This window comes from Mustela erminea, chromosome 6 (assembly GCF_009829155.1).
Source record: "Mustela erminea isolate mMusErm1 chromosome 6, mMusErm1.Pri, whole genome shotgun sequence".
Lineage (NCBI taxonomy): Eukaryota > Metazoa > Chordata > Mammalia > Carnivora > Mustelidae > Mustela > Mustela erminea.
In genome coordinates this window covers 23145370-23158797 of record NC_045619.1, presented here as the reverse complement: position 1 = coordinate 23158797, position 13428 = coordinate 23145370, and the positions used below count along the sequence as shown (strand labels likewise).

Below are 13428 nucleotides of genomic sequence, written 5' to 3'. Positions count from 1 at the left end.
ATGTATGGTCAGTCAGGTAAGTCTAAGCAGGTGAAAGTAAACAGAGGATAGTGTGTGTTCATGCAAAGCATCCAAAATGTTCTGAGCAAAATGCTTCTCACAAACTTAACTAGGTAGTATATTTGTCAAAACAAAACCAAAAAAAGACCAAAAAAAAAAAAAAAAAACATGAGGTGGTTTTGCCATCCCAATCTCAATACTGTATGTCAGCAGTATCCTAAGTATTGATGAAGGAATATAAACATTCAAGAAATCAATGGGTATTTTTTGCTGGACTTGTAACTGTTGACATAGAAGCCGGTATTAGATAACAAAAAGGGTAAGTTCCAGATCTGTCCTCCACAGAAAGAGAATGAAGTGACTTAAACTAAGTTAGAGTTTCAAATCTCTACAGAATTCCATATTTTGTAAAAATCTCTACAGAATTCCATATTTTGTAAATGAAGCTTTCCTTCCCATTTTATATGCCAAGAGACCAACACACACAACATTTGTTAAGTAATTAGCATCACTCAAAAGTTCAAAGTTGAAAACAAATTGAGAAAATCAAAGGATATTATTGGCAAAGAACCTGTTCGTAGCATTCTAAGTGCTGTACAGACAGCCATTAAAATAACTAAATATTGAAAGAACTGAAATCATGTAGATGGTCCAGATATGGGGACACTGACTATTTTGATGGTCAAGGGGCTTCTTCAGGGAATTCACCCGTATCAGATACTTTTAAAATATCCCGTGGACCCAGTTGGATCCCGTGGACCCAGAACAAAATATCATTATTTCAAGACATTAATAAATGTCTTTAGCCTATACGCTCATCTACATACATGCTAATTGGGAGTGGGAAAGTAGGCTTACCAAATCCCAAAATTCAAAAATGTATGGAGTTTTCACTAAAGCCATTGAGGAAAGAATGGACCTACCGTCACTGAACCACTACTGTATTCCAGGTCATCATTATATAACCTCTACTCGTCACAGTTCTCTGGAAATGAGACAACACAACTGCTCTTTTGTAGAAAGAGAAATATGAAGTTAATTGTGGGGGTTTTCTTTACATTTAAAAAAAAAATTATTTACGTATGAGAGAGAGTGTGTGTAGGGGGAGGAGTAGAAGGAGAAGGATAAGCAAACTCTGTGCTGAGCATGGCCCCATGCCAGGCTCAGTATCAGGACCCCAAAATCATGACCTTGAGCCAAAACCAAAAGTCAGACGCTTAACCAACTAAGCCACCCAGTTGCCCCTGAAGCTAATTGTGGTTGATGAATTTTTTCAAGGTTACCGAGATCAGATTTTTGAGTGAGGGTCACATTTTCAAAGACCGTATTCTTCTTTTCACAGCACGTATGCAAGCTCACTATCTTGAGAGGCCATACTAACTCAAAATGGAAAAATGATCAGTGATGTTTATGGTTCACGGTTAGCAAGCGCTAAGTCCTGTCCCCTTTCATCTGAAGCTCCTCAGTGCTCTTGATAATTGAATTGCCAAGCCTAGCATTTCTTATGCCATCTAGGGAAGGATAGAAGGTTAGCTAAAGGAGAGGGGGAAGAAAAGAGAGAAAAAACATTGGATCTGTCTACTCGGTGTTTCTTCTCTTAGAAGTGGTGTAAGGAAGACCCTTGTTTTCCTACCTTTTTTTTTCTGTCTAAAACAGAAAAGGGGTAGCATGGAGTTAAGAGTAAAGAGAGAAAATTGATGTGACAATGATGAAGAAAACAAGAATGTAGGAAAGGTGGTTTGGGGTTTTTTCTCCATTTCCCTGGCCACCCCACCCTTCACTGAATGAGAATATTCGGTTTCAGGCTTTCAGGCTGAGGTTGTCATGTGAGAAGTGTATACTAATTTCATATTTTCTTATAACTTTCTTTTGAGAATAAGCATTTTGGTTTTCAGCTGTTTATTATTTCAAAGGCATCTATATGCTAATATATCTTATGCTAATTATTTTCATGTTTTCCCCTTAGGTTATGCTTCATCTCACCCACCGGGGAGGATCATCTCTCATGAAAACTTTCAAATTTGATTTTGAAAATTATTCAGAAAAATTTAAGCCATGCTATCTCCCAATGTAGGAAGGAATACACTCTGGAGATTCCTATAATTCAAAGAAAACGGACCTGGATAACATTCGGGTTCTCATGCTACCAGAATCCTCTTGAGAAGGACAGCCAGGTACACAAAGCACTTAACATTGTGACATTGAAGTGTTGGAAGAATAATCAAAATAAAAGTCTAATAATGGGTTTTTAAAAATTGCTAAATTGTTATGTTTGATCCAGAGCTGAGAAAGGAAAGGCTGTTTTCATTTTCTTGGAGTCTGAGGTGTAACTGTTTCTACTGCTAAAAATACCATATTTTAAATGTATGTCATCATTTCTTAGCATCATTGCTAGAACGTTAATTCTAATGGTATGAACGCCTAAAGCTGAGTTTCTGCTCCCAGGAAGAATCTGGTAAAAGAGGAATTTCGTACAATAAGCTAGCCTGACGTTTTCTTCCAGCTTTTTCTTTACAGAGACTTTTGTTGTTGTTGTTGTACTTTGAGAGTAGGTTACAATTAAAAAACCAACCAACCAACCATAAGACATTAGCCAATTAACCTGTCTTAAAAACATTTTTTCGGGCATCTTCTTTGGAAGATAACCAAGGGTTAAAAAGTGACTTCTCGCCATGAGGTACTAAAACTTAGATCACTTCGGAGGGTCTTTTACATTCCTCCCTTGGTTAAGAACTAGATGCCTTTCGTCCCCGAGCACTAGGGGTGCAAAGAGTAGAAGACCCACACTTCTCTGTATTGTTGTCTGCCCGCTCTGCAAAGCATCAGGAGCGTTGGGGGGCTCGGCCTCCAGACTCCAGTTATTTTATGTGCCAGCCTCCTCTTCACCCGCTCCTCTCTCCACTTCTCTGTAGCTGCACCTAATTTCAGTTCTAGTTTCTAAATGCTTTCACTTGGAGGACCTCCACAATGACTTCATTCTGTCAGAAGTGCCGCCCAGCTGCCGCTGTTTCTCCTCTTGGCTCCTGTTAGTGCCTCTCGAGAGCTCCAAGACAGCTTTGTCAGGAGGAGAGTCTCCTTTCAGGGTGGGAAGAAAGGTCTCCTCTGAAAGGGAGCCTGACAAGTATACGAGGCTCCCCTCCAGACAGGAGGGGCTCTGTGGGCGCCTACTACTATACGGACAGGTGTAGACAGGTGCCTGGACAGCATGTGATAGGACGGCCATCCAGCATTTCAACACGTACAGTCATCACCTCTCCACACACAGGTAGAATCGGGGCTGGGGATACGTTTGGTGAATTGGTTAGAATAACTGATCTCCAATTAAAGGCATGCCAACAGTTTGTTGGAAGCTGGTACATACATTCCGTTGCGATAAAAGACTTGCAGTAGTTTATGTGCTAAGCCTTTGTGACCCGTCATTCTTTTCTTCTCAGTCTGCTTATCTGCCCGTGACTACACAAAATGGCTACTCATCTTCATCTACCCTTTTTAAAATGTGTTCAAAGAAGGATTCATTGAATGAACACATTCAACCTTAATGCAGCCCCAGCTAAGAAGAAACTTTCTCTTCTTGCTCTTCTTGGAACACAATTCAAAGACAGTTCAAATAGAAAAGCAATTTGTGTACCATTAGACTCCAAAATGTATTAAGGGTGGGTGAACCATGCCAACTGATGAAGGAGGCTGCCATGAGTGTGTTCTTCCCTTCAGGTACTAAACTCCATAAGGACAGGAAAGACATCTACCAACAGCTGTTAGCCAGTAGCTCTAGAAGGTGGCTGCATTGTGTGGACTCTCAGCCAGTGTTTGGTGGGCGTGACTCAGTCCATATTAGCAATGAAATTTGGTTCAACACAGCTTCAGAGATGCTGTGATCTGTGAGGAGCGGGACTCCTGGGTCCAGCCATGCTCAGGGGACATGATGCAAAGCACACAGCTTTGAATAATCGGGACTACAATCAGAGAAGCCTGGAGCTGAGTCCCATGGGAATGCCTTCTAGTTTTCTGACCCAGATGACTTTCCTATCTTCTTGAGCCTCATTCTCCTTGTAGTTAATATGGGAAGAAAAAAAAAAACCTTACTTATTTTATTTAAGTTAGCTGAGACGATGAAATGAGATCATAAATTTGCATGGTGCCCATACCTAGTAAATGCTCAACTAACGGTCACTACTTCCATTATCATTATTTTTACTAGTGATACTACTTTAAGGATTGTTATTATGGTCATGATTAATGATATTAATGGTTGGGAGAAATGCTCAAAATTTCCCTCTGGGAGAACTCAGATAGTGGAAACCAAAAGAGGCACACATGAGATACTTTTTCTGCTAGTAACACAGGGCCCAGGAAATGAAGATGTGGAAAAACTCGAGTTTTAACTGTGATTCCCTGGAAGCCTCTGAACCATCATAGTGTCCATAGACACGTTCTGTGGTTAAATCTATGATGTCACACAAGGTGAAAAAAAATTGAAGTCCACCAAATTTTACTGCTTATATCTAACCAATACCAGATAGATTCAGGTAAAATAGAGAAAAAAAAAATGTTCTCTTGGAAGAGAGACATTTAATCCTCCCTGCCGAGAATTCAGATGTCCCACTCATGAGCTGGGTTTTCTCTTGTCTTTGGGGTAACTGAGATTATGAAAAGCCATTTCGTGATTGGCTTTGTGTGTTGCTGGTAGTGGTGGCATGTTGATTATGGTGTACAGCTTGAAACTCCTGTATTTTGCAAGGCGTGCCATGGATCAGAACAAAGGCTTTCTATAAGAAAAGCCATCTTGCTGGTTGAAAAGCCCTCGTGAGCTGCCAGGTCATCTTCATGGAGGCAGAACATCGTAAGAAAGCATGCAGTTGGGTCTATAGGCCATTAAAAAGTTTTAGCCTCACTGCCAAACAAAAGAAAAGTAAATTGTCTTGTGTTTGCCCCTGAAACACATGGTCCTTGCAGACAGAAAAGTCAGATGTTAATTAAACCTTTGCAGGACTAGAAGAGATCATGCCATTATGTATTGAAAACTGAGTTTTGACTTCGGCCTGCCCCCCAAAAAAGACCTGCGAATGTATTTGCTAACAAAGGTTCTTACTGCGTACAAGCTGCTTTTAAAGCCAAATGACAAATCTTTTTTTCTTTGTATTTGGAATGGTTCTAATATATCTTGAGTATATAGTTACATATTTCATTTACTTCTTACTGTTTCCTGTGGATTTCCCTCTTTCATGAAGCCAGCCCTCAAAGGAAATGCCGACAATAAATTAACATCCACACCGTGGTGTATTTTACGGTGTTTCATTTTAATCATTCATACTTGGATTAAAGTGCAGCATCCTTTACCTTTCAGTGCTTAGCATATAGTAGAGGCTAAATAAACAGCAAGGAAGAGAGATCATTTTACTAAAATTAGAGCAATACCTTCCTAGATTTTCTTTGCATTCTGTCATTCTTCTGTGAAGTTGGTGTGATTTCTCCTCAAATAGGCGAGATTTGGGATTGTTCACAGTCACAAGTGAGAGAGCAAAATAAGAGAGATTCTCATTTATAAGATTGCCTTTCTCTTATCTAGTGGTCTTGCTTCCCAGACTGTCCGTCTGTCTCTGGAAAGCAAAGTCAATAAAAATGATTAGAGCTGGCATCTCACAAACGTACACCCTTAAACCATGAAGCAGTAATGCTGTGCAGGAAATATTTTTCTGACCTTTTCAAATTGCATCCAACTGTCTCGGGAATTTCTCAGTGACTAGAGGTAATAAGGTTCAATCCGTTTTACTGGCTGGCTTCAAATTTAGTTCCTCCGAATCTCCAACTTATCTGTTCTTTGCATCTTGGCTCTGGCATCCATTCAGCACAGAAATCCATGCAACTAATCTTCCCCCCAACCCGGCCCCCCACTCAGGTTTTGCTAAAGGATCACACCGCAGAATTTACAACTTTGACAACTCTGCACTTATAGCCCCTTGAAAAACAAAATATTGGCATGGGAAGTGTAGTGGGCATGTTTTCTTTTCAGAAGCCCTTGTTGAATTTAATTAGCTTGTAGGTTTCATCTCTGTCTTACATCTCAGTTTTTACCTGTGTGATTTATGCCTCAGTAATCTTCATTATGTAAAACTTTTTCAACTTAACTGTATCACAGGCACTTTGCAGAATATTAAAGAGGCAAATATATGTGAATTTCTTTTGTGTTAAATCGATTTTTGATTTTTTTTATTCTGTGAGTCCAAATGCAGTGGACACATTCTCCTCCAACACCACCCCTCCCCCCAGCCCCGTAAGGATGGGAGTCATCCAAGTGTGACTTGCTAAAAGGCAGCTGGGCGGCCCTATTCTTCATCGTGTTCCCTGAAGGAGAACAGAAAACAAGCTGGGGACACATTTCTTGACCTCATGAAAGTGGTGGATGTCAGGAAGCCTTGACAAGGAGTTAAAAAGCTTGTCTTCCTTTTCATATTGAGAGCATCTCTGTGCTGAATGCGATTCTGGGGTGATATCGGTGTTTTCCTCATTTGTAGGACACACCAGATTCAACGCATACTGTGTTCTGTTGCTCCCATTCATCGCCTTCGCACTGCCTTGTGCAGCGATGATTAGAATCTTGGCTGGAAGTTCCTGTGGTCAGTGGAGCTTGGAGCATCTTTCTGGAGCCTCTCTGTTCATGGGCAAACAGCCATCAGCAGGAAGAAATCTTTTTGAAGTTGCCCTTCTAAGAGTCTGTGTTTGCTTGCACAGTAATTGTCAAGTTTGATCATTGGAAGATATTTGGCTTTATAGAAATGAGATCATTTCAAACAACTCTTCAGAAAATAGGTTTAGAGGGAAGAGGAGGAAGAGCGGGCATTTTTCTCACTCGCAGCAATGTCCTATTTTCTTAAAAGGAAGTGAGTATACCTCTGCAAAAGTTCATCTTCATAAGAGCCTTTTTACTTTTTCATTTAAAAAAAAATAATGGAGTTGGTGAAAGTTAAAAAGAATCGTGTGGAGTATGCTTAAGAGTATAAATGTCTTTGGGGCGCCCGAGTGGCTCAGTTGGTTAAGTGCCTGACTCTCGATCTCAGCTCTGGTCCTGATCTCAGAGTTGTGAGTTCAAACCCCGTGTTGGGATCCATGCTGGGTGTGGAGCCTACTTAAAAATAAAAAAAAAGAAAAAGAAAAAAGAAAAGTAAAAAAAGATATGAGTGTTTTCTGAAGTTGCTATTTTTATTTTAGGAAATTCAGCCCATCTTGATAGTAGACGTTGACCTTGAGAGGGACAATTGTCCTAATGTCCCTTTACAACCCAAGAGTAGTTAGCTGCTATTTTGTTTAGTAAACTTGAGATATTTGGCAGTTTTGCAAAACCAGATTTATCTACTCTTGGCAATTCAGGATCAGTGTTTTTATCCCCAGCTGGGGCAGAATGAAGACTTCTAGGTGATGTCCTGGAGCAGGTCTGTTCCTATTCTTGACAGGGGGTACTCATGAGAGCTGTTCATGCAGGTGTGCCTGTGCATGTCACACAACCATGGGTGGGGCTCAACCATGGGTGGGGTGTGCAAGGCGTGCTCACTAACTTGAATTTGGGGCTGGGGGACAACAACTCCAAAATCAAATGGATTCTAAGTTCTCCCTGGGGACCTCCTGTCTTAGTGCATGGCCAACTTGGCTATACCCATGAACCCTCTCAGAATAGGGAGTGGCTTGGTCTGTGGGTTTGGATTTTTGCACATTGAGCACCTCCTCTTTCCCATTTCTCAGATCTTTCCTACCCAGCAGGATCTGGAGGTAAAACAAAATCAGTGTCCAGCCCTTCCACTGCAAGAGTAAAGTGATTTGAATTTGTGGAAGAAAGGAAAGAGGCGGAGCAAGGGTCCACCTGCCATGGGTTGTTTTGTTTTGCTGGGTATTCGGAGAATTTGGGGCAGGATTGGAGAATGAATGAGGAATTCCCAGGTGGAGAGGCACCAGGGGAATGAAAGGCTGATTAGCAGTGCCATGAGTAGGAATGGCTGTTCCTGGTTGGGTAAGTGCTATTTCCTGGGTGCGTCTTAGGCAACCCAAAACCACACGCTTCATTGTCTGAGGAGCCCAGTAAGACGGGCCCAGCTTTTCTCAATTTACCAGTTTACTGGGGCACAAAGTGATGCTTAAAATGGTTGAAACTGAGTCTACGTTGAGGGGCAGGGGCATTGTGCAAAGAGAATCATTTTTATGTGAAAAGGAAGGAAATAACTCACTTGTAACCAGTGGGCTTTGGAATGTTTTCCTCTTCCTCTTTCCAACTCCTCAGTCACCTCCTCCTTTCTCACTTGGCTTCTCCTCCTTTTTCTTCTCCAAGAGAGAATCAAGGGAGACCACATTGTTAGAAGCACCATCCTACGGTGTCTCCAGCAACAGGCAGACCTTCTTCTCTCCTTAGCCACAGAGTCACTTTCGGTGGAGCTACTTACCTAATGATTTTGAAAGTTTAATAAGGGCCAAGAGTTCTGCCTCTCGTGGCTTATATTATCTTCACACAAGGTAATTTTGATTACCCTGAAACAATCATACAGATGGCAGAGGATGGTGATTATATGCTGTCCTGACAAGTTCACATTCAGCCCGGCCGAATCTGTCTTTCATCTGAGCTAATGATTTACCAGGGAGAAAGAATGGATTGAGGGGAGCAGAGGCACAAAGATATTTTTTGTGAGTAAGCCAGCAAAACCGATTTCTGCGAATATTATGTTTCTAAATCAGGACTGAACTCCTTTCATGAAGGTCGCTTCTTCTATTTGCCTCACGTATCAATATTACAAAAATAAACATCCCCGATTGCCGAAGCCGGTGTGGTATTGCGGCCTTGGCTCAATGGAGATGTCGATGCCCGGGGATTCAATTTCACTCTTACAGCGATAACTAATATACTCTAATTTGTTTCTCAGTGAAGGGGCTTGGTTATTTATTCCAGGTAAACTGGGCTGCTTCTATTGCCACAGCCTCAAGGAGTCACAGAGACTGAGGCTGGCATCCTGTTGGGGCTCCTTTGTTCCCAGGCATATCAGAAGACAGAAAACAGACTCAAATCTTCAGCAGGGCAGTAGACTCTCAAAGATCCCTCACCACCGCTCGCTGCAAATATATCTCTTCCCACAGTGGGTGCTCTGAAAATTTGGACTGCATCTCACTTGTAATAAGTACCCCCTTTAAAAATTTCAAACAGAACTACACAGGAGAGGCCACGGTGTGGCTTTAGATGGAAAGATGATTTCAAGTCACCTCTCCCTCCTCCCTCCCTCTGTCTCTCTGTCTCTCTGAGGTCTCTTGAATATGCATGGGATCACAGCACAGAATTCTTCCATGAAAGCCTTTATGTGTGCACAGGTCCCCTTCGATTCCCATTATCATCCTTACTGGAAATAAACTCAAAATAATCTAAACAAGGAGAACTTGTTCTGAAACTATCTGCCACACACGGTTCATCTCCAACACTTGGCTTTCCATCACTGATGAAGGAAGGGAGCTGATGGCATCGGCTTTAAATCTATAGATTTAGTTGTGGGCACCTGCCTGTGCTTCTGTGATATACTGGCAATCTCCACTTTCTGTCCAGGTTGCAGCAGTGTTTATCTTTCCTTAATTGGAACCCCACTGATACCCCGTGGGATTTCTTCCCATTGGCTAGGCGATGTATCCATATAGACATAGAGCATAGCCACCATGGTCTATGGTAATATTAAAGTCAGAAATATCAACATAGGGATCAAAATTAAGCCAACACCTAGGCTAGTGTAGTTTCCAGACTGCCTTTAATATTACTAGGAACGCGCCCATTTTTCTCAGTGTTTATCCTTGGAGTTAAAGCAAAGTCCGCAGAAATTCAAATTAAATACGTTTTATCTCAGTGTTTCCTCTCAATTTAATTCTTCACTGCATTGCTTCCAGAAGCGAGGGATGCCTGATAAAATTACCAACTATCACACGTAATGAACAAGTAAACAAGGAACACAGGAGTTTGGGCACTGTATGTGGAACTGTTACCCTCTTATTACATCTTCCTTTCTACGTGAATGAGTATAATAAGATCGGCTTTATGCAAATGCCTGGAAAGCTTAATTTTATTAAAATCACATTAATTAAAATGAAATGAACATGTAAATCCCTTTTATCTTAACTTTCAGGGTCAAAACAGGATTCATCACCTTGGACATCAGAGGGCCCCTTCATTGTCTTGTGGTTACAGCCTTTGCCTGTCCCTCGTGCTATTTTCATTTTTGTCACTGGAGTTCATGGAGACTTAATCATCAGCCCTCTAATTTTCCAGAAAAAAAGGAAATATGTTGATTATTGAACTGGCTGCAGAAAAGAGAAGAGGAGGATGAAGAAGAAGATCAATCTGACATTGTAGGTTAATAGTAGGGAACAAAACACATCCATAATTAGAAGAGAAAAGGACTTTCCTTGTTCATTCCAGTTTATAATAAAAAGCCCCTCGCCAAAGTGTCTTAGAAAATAATGCATTCAGACTGAGTCGAATTACCGCCTAGCAGATTCTATTTATCTGTAGCTTAAAAAGCAGCTGCGTTTTTGTAGAAAGCAATGAATGTGGCAGTCCTACTTAAAGGTAGAAGAAAAAGAACACCCCTTGTTTTGTAATAAGGGGATTTTCAATTTAAAAGAGAGAGCGAGCCTGTTGTGTGAAGTACGGTTATTACATCCACTGTATTCTATCTCACCCACCAGGAGGCTAATAATGAACGGCTGGGGAAGGAGGCCAGTGCTACGAGGGTTATCTCCCAGCCTCAGATGCTGGATAAGTCGAAGGAGGCAGAATCGCTTTTGGATGACATTCAGAAAGGCCGGAGTGATTATTTGGAAGAGAAAAGCCTGCCTATTCTTTTCCAAGGTAAACAGTTCATTTCATCTGTTGGCTGCATGTTTCCGTATAAAAATATGTTTATATGAAGATATCTATAAAGTTTGCCTTTAAAAAAAAATCATTTTAGGTGTGTGACTATTCCCCCGGCCTGCCCGTCCACTGATGAATTATTAGCGACCTGCCTTAGACAAAGGATGCGCTCCAGCCCCGCCACACCTAAAGCCACGCTTTGAAGGATCTGCCAAGCTCACTTTTAATCAGGAGAAAGAAATTACCCACATGGAGTCCGCAGAAAATGAGAAAGTAGAGCTCGTGCTGCGAATAATTCCAGCAAGTGCCAAGGGGCTAGTTGAGGAATGGCTTCATGAAGTGAATATCTTTAGCTTGTACTTAGGGTTTGGTTAGCGTATAATCATTTTCTCTTTTAGGAGCGTTGACGATCCTAAGTGTCTTTCCTCACTAAAGAGTGCTCAGAGCATTCGTCAGGACGTTGACAGATTTAATTCCGGCCTCATCTTTGTTGTTATTTACTGTGACTCGATTTACATTTGCAAATGTGCAAAAATCAATTTTAGGCGGCAAGGCTCTCCGGAGCACGCTGGCTGTTAATCGCTGTGCGTGTCCGTGTGTCTTGCTGTTGAGTGCCAGTCCTGTACTTCTGTCTGTGTCTCTGTGTGTGTGTGTGTGTGTGTGTGTGTGTGTGTGCCCTTGTTCTTGTCATCTCTCTGTTGTGCACGTAGGCTGGGGGGTTTGGCCAGCCCGTGCGTTCTCAGAGGTTCTCCCAGGCTTTCCTTTGATTTTTGGACCAGGAAAAAAAGAACGTGTCACATCATGATTAATGGTCAATCTGAATTTTCAATTCATATGAAGGGAAAAGGGGAGAGGATAGGAGCCCAGTGATGAGACCAACCTTTTCCCTTTGGGAAAAGCGTGATTCAAATTAAACATCACTTTCACTGTGAAATTAGTTTGAAGGCTTCTTCCCCCACCCCCACCCCGGCCCCCCACTGGGCCTGGTTTAACTCCTTAGTGCCTGTTCCTTCGAGCGAACCCTTCCATCCCCGCTCTGTGCCCAAGTCTGCTCCCGGGAGGCCATAGCTCCTCTTCTTTTGTCTTATTTTTCTAAAGACCAGGTCCAAGAAACCAAGAAAAAAGATTTTGTCTGTTTCACTGTTTTAAAAGCGTCATGACTCACGAGATACGATTTCCCCCAAAACATGTTATTTCTTTGTGTCCCAAAAGAATGTTTCCAAGAAATCAAAATAAACAAACATAAATAAATAAGTAAATATGTAAATAATGTTCTTCTTTTAAGGATAATTTTGCCAGGGAGGAGGAAGAAGAGGGAAAGCAGGGGATCCTTTCCAAAGAGCTTTTGAGGGCCCTCTGCTTTATGCCGGTTTCTGCCAGCCCAGGGAGCCACAGTGGAAGAGCAGCAAACAAAAACCCCAAGTTTTCTCTCAATTCTCTAGTTTCCCACATAACCAAGTCACAGGATCACCATGTCAGCCGGCAGCAACTTTGGCTTCAAGCAAGGACATGCCAGGACACTCCGAAACTACCCTTCAGTACATACTGGTCCAAGGACTCAGGCCCAGACTCATAGAAGGAACCCGCTGTCCGTGGAAACGCTAGGCAGCTTGCCCATCTGGGCACATTCTCGATGCCACAGTTCGGCATCCTCAGGATGTGATGTTCTTTCTGCAGGTTGCTGGGTTGCAGGGAAAGGGAAAGTGTAGAAAAGGCTAAGTTGAAGCTGGTTCATTTAGTATCTTTTCTAAAGGAAGAAGTTAGGGGCTTTTAAATTCCTTCCCTATAGGAAGAGAGGTGTGTGGGGGTGGGGAGGGGAGCTTCCTGGGATGGGCCTGTGGTGGGGGAGGGGAGGCAGCTGGAGTGGGCTGTGGCAGGGAGGGGAGGCAGCTGGGTGGGTGAGGTAAGGGGGGGAGGCAGCTGGGGGCAGAGGTAGAGGTGGAGTGGGGGAGGTGGAAGGTGGAGGCAGACGAACAGCTGTGTTTATTTTAATACATATCATTTAACCCTCACCTAAAAACAAATTGGAGAGGTTTGGGAGTGCATTAATCTGGACCCAATTAGCATGTCTTTCTCCTTCAAAAGTGCAACCTGAGATTAATGAATATAAAGTAGAGTTTCAGATGCAGTGCTTGAATCATTTGCATGTTTCATGCATGATAATTGAATTTATGTATGCACTTCCTTTCATTTAACTATTTCCAGTCTCCTCCCTGTGATTCACATAAACCAAGATTTCATTAGAGTAACCTCCTGGTGGAAATCTCTTGCCTAGAGCTTACTCCTCATGAGAAATTCCAGTTCTTGTTTCTTTTATTTGAATTTGAAGAATACAATACTTTTTTAAAAAGCAAAGGGCAGTGCTTATTAGTCTGGGCACTGTTTTAGGAGTAGGTAAACAGGCATTCCAGGTTTTTTTCTGAAAGACCAGGAAACCCATGGGAACTAATGGCATTGAGTTATCAGTGGTCACAGAGACTTGGTTTCCGTGTGCTCACTTATAAGTGCATTAATAGCTCCAAGAGCAATGTCACTTTAATGCAACATAAAGAATATTCTTGGGC

At 42.0% G+C, this 13428-nt stretch overlaps 1 long non-coding RNA gene across 3 annotated transcripts in view; it reads left to right on the top strand.

Annotated features, from left to right (window-relative positions):
• The window catches only part of LOC116592978, a 98288-nt gene extending 86154 nt beyond the window's left edge, over nucleotides 1–12134 (top strand). For 2 of the 3 annotated variants that reach the window (XR_004286683.1, XR_004286681.1), the window contains exons 9-12: nucleotides 1967–2174; nucleotides 10137–10359; nucleotides 10699–10861; nucleotides 10962–12134. This is a non-coding gene — a long non-coding RNA (uncharacterized LOC116592978). The remainder of the gene's footprint in view (nucleotides 1–1966; nucleotides 2175–10136; nucleotides 10360–10698; nucleotides 10862–10961) is intronic. The other variant, XR_004286682.1, reaches the window with a different exon arrangement.
• The last annotated feature ends 1294 nt before the right edge of the window (nucleotides 12135–13428 follow it).